Here is a 3,701-nt window from a genome sequence, read left to right as displayed (position 1 = left end):
CCCTGGGGACACACACACACAGCCCTGGGGACACACACACAGCCTTGGGGACACACACACACAGCTCTGGGGACACACACACAGCCTGGGGACACACACACAGCCCTGGGGACACACACACACAGCTCTGGGGACACACACACAGCCTGGGGACACACACACAGCCCTGGGGACACACACACAGCACTGGGGACACACACACACAGCTCTGGGGACACACACACAGCCCTGGGGACACACACACAGCCCTGGGGACACACACACAGCACTGGGGACACACACACAGCTCTGGGGACACACACACAGCCAGGTGTAGCCGTCAGTTAGGCTCAGCCAGGAGCGGAGCCCAACCGAGGGGGGTGTCCTGCCCTGAATGGCAGTGACAGGGACCCCCGTGGTGGTGACAGGGACCCCCGGAGTGGTGACAGGGACCCCCGGAGTGGTGACAGAGACCCCTAGGATGGTGACAGCAGGGGAGCAGAGCCAATGGTGTCCCTGCTCCACGCTGTGTCCAAAGGAGGAAGAGGGTGATGATGCCTCCTGGCAGGGGGGACAATGAGGATGACAATGCTCTCGGCATCACTTCTGTCCCCAGGGCTGGAAGAAAAGGAGTGAAATAGGCTGGAGAAAGGGATCCAACGCTGTCACCAATGTCCCTCAGATGCCCTGTGGGGACATCCCAGGGATGACCTGGGATCTGTCATGTGTCTCCAGAGTGTCCCACGGGGGACAGTGACTGTCACAACTCAGCTGGCAGGGTCGGAACAGCGGCGAGGGCTGCTGGTGACACATGGCAGCCGAAGGGAGGATGGCTGGCAAAGCCAAGGATGCTCCTGGGGTGCTGCTGCGACACGTCCTCACCCATGGGTGCAGGAAGTGTCCCCATGGGTGCAGGAGGCAGAGGGTGTCCCAGCTCTGCGGGGGTGGCCGGGAAGGGGGGACACCCTCGGAGGGCAGTGGGACAGTGTGGCCAAAGCAGCCAAGCCAAACCCAAAAGTCGCCCCCGCTGGGAGCCCATCCCGTGGGCTGCTCCCCCCGCAGGATGGGAGGGAGCTGGGGACAAAGTCGCTGTAATGTGAGAGATGGGCGGGATTTAAAAAGAGGAGGGAAAAAAAAAAGAAGAAAAAAGAAAAAAAAAAAGTTTTGAGGCCTTTCTTCTCTCTCGCTGTTGTTGTTGTTATCCATAAATAATAATTAAACCACCATTTCCAGCCCAGGCCACTTGTTTTAAATTTCCTGGCTAAAGTGATGTAACAGCTGTGCGTGATGCAACGCCATGTGGAACACATCATCCAGGAAACCAAAAACAAAATCGCCTTTCTGGCCAAGTGCTCGGCACAGCTCCTGCCCCCAGCCCCCGGTGCGGGGGTCCCGCAGCCCCCGGGATGGGCTGGACACGCTGATGTCCCCGTGGGACCCGGCTCTGGGTGCAGGGGACACCAAGGGGGGGACACAAGGGGGAGGCAGCTGCTGCTCCGAGCCTGCTGAGCTCCAGGTCAGTTTTAATTAAAAACTTTACAGATCAAGAACTGGCGTTTTGCTGAGGACAAACAAACCTGCACAAGCCTGACACGTAGCCCGAAGCAGAGGGGAGGGTCTGTCCTGGCAGTTCACCCCATTTCCTCCCACTCCTCCCCCCCAGTTTTGTCCTGCCCTGGGACCTCTCGGCAATGGCCAGAGGAGGCAAAAGCTGCTGGTGGCTTCAGTGCCACCCCCGTGTCCCCCACCACTGCTGGAGGGACCTGGGGGCTCCCTGGATCAACCCCCTCCACCTGGCAAGGTTTAACTCTCCTTTGGCTTCCCACTGCTACAGGGAAGAATAAACTCTGTGGGATGTCCCTGCCCATCCCTCTGCCCCATCCACCTGTGCCCGGTGCCAAGGACCTGCCTCTGGAATGGGGCTGGCCAGAAAGAACAGAGAAAGGGAAGAAAAAGAAGAGAAAGGGAAAGGGAAAAGGAGAGGGGAAAAAAAAAAAAAACCCTGCAAACAAAAAGAAAATAAAAAACCAACCCAAGGTTGCAGTGGGAAATCAGAAGTCAGAGCTGAGGCATTTCGGCAGCCAGGGCTGGAATGTCTGACTCACACTGTGACTAAATGCAAATATGAACCAAACCTGCTCCTTAAAGTCCTCGGGATCCAGCGAGGAGCCCCGGGCTCTCTCCAGCCCCTTGCCAGTGGCCCAGCCCAGCTGGACACCGGCCATTCTCAGTGGCTCCAGGATGGGCATCTGCAGTGAGCAATGCTGTGCTTTGTTTCACCGCCCTGAGGGAGGATGAGGATGCCCGGGGGCAGATGGGGCTGCCAGGGCTCTGGGTGGGACACATCACCTGCTTGTGGCCCTCACCCCTCCCTGGGCTGTCCTGGTGTTTAGGGCAGGGGGCTCAGTGCAGCCACCGGCCTCGCTGGGTGGTCCTGGCCCATCCATCTCCTCTGGACCAGGCAGCAGGTCCTTGGCTGTGGGTGGCTGTCACAGTGTCCCCAGTCACTCACAGAGGGAAAACCTGGGTCTGGGTCCCTGGAGCGGGCAGTGCCATGCCCAGGGAATCACAGTGTGGAAACCCAGCCCAGCTCAAAGGAAATTCCAGGGAAATGGGGCTCCAAACCCTGGCCAGCCTGGTCTAGAACACTGCCAGGGATCCAGGGGCAGCCACAGCTTCTCTGTGCAGCAGAGCTGAGGATGACATTGTGGAGGATGACCTGCCTGTGGGGGAAGCTCTCCACGCCCTTTGGAGTCTCCACTACACTTTTCTCCCCTGGCATCACCAGCTCTGAGCGTTGCAAGAGTCGCTGTGAAACTGCTTCATTTCAGGCACAACTCCCAGCACTTGGACACAGCTTCAGCATTATTTTCTTATTTACCCGCTGTGTGTTATCAGCACAACCAATTGTGAAGAGGGTGAAAACTGCTACCCCCATCCCAAAGGTCCAGGGGTTGGAAACAATGAGAACTCAAGATGTTCTTGGGAGAATCTTGATGGTTCTTGGGGCTTCCCTGTGTAGGGCCAGGAGCTGGATGATCCTTGTGGGTCCCTTCCCACTCAGAAGGTCCCAGGATTCTGTGGTTCTGTGTTGCCCATGTTGTTTTATGCCCCTACCCCACCTCACAAGGTGCCCAGGGGATGTTGAGGTTACCCCTGAACCTGAGGCTCCAGCACTTCTTCAGATGGGGAATGTCACTGGAGCCCTGCTGGTGTCACCTCTGGGTGGACGTGTCTGCACAGCATCCCCATGGTGCCCCTTTGTGCATCCCCTCATCCCCTCTGCTTCCTCCTGCCCTACCAAAATAGCCTGAAATGGGAAACTGAGGGGGTCATGCTGTGAACTGGAAGGGGGAACTTCTCAGCTTCAAGAAAAAACCCCACAATGTCAGAGGAGTTTTAAACTTTCCTGGTTCCCCACGAGCAGGCCTGGGGACACGTTTTTTGCTATGATGCTGCCACCCACAAGAAAGGAGGCATTATTAATTATAGGTTAATTAATAACAGGCTGTGGAGCTGGGTGAGGATAAACCTAAGGAGGTTCAACAAGGGCAAGTGTAGGGTCCTGCACCCAGGCAGGAACAACCCCAAGTGCCAGCACAGGCTGGGGGTGACCCACTGGAGAGCAGCTCTGCAGAGAAGGACCCGGGGGTCCCGGTGGATGACAAACTGTCCCCGAGGCAGCAGAGTGTCCTGGGGCCAGGGGGACAATGGGACCCTGG

The sequence above is a fragment of the Parus major genome, chromosome 28 (assembly GCF_001522545.3).
Source record: "Parus major isolate Abel chromosome 28, Parus_major1.1, whole genome shotgun sequence".
NCBI lineage: Eukaryota > Metazoa > Chordata > Aves > Passeriformes > Paridae > Parus > Parus major.
This window is presented reverse-complemented; position numbering follows the sequence as displayed.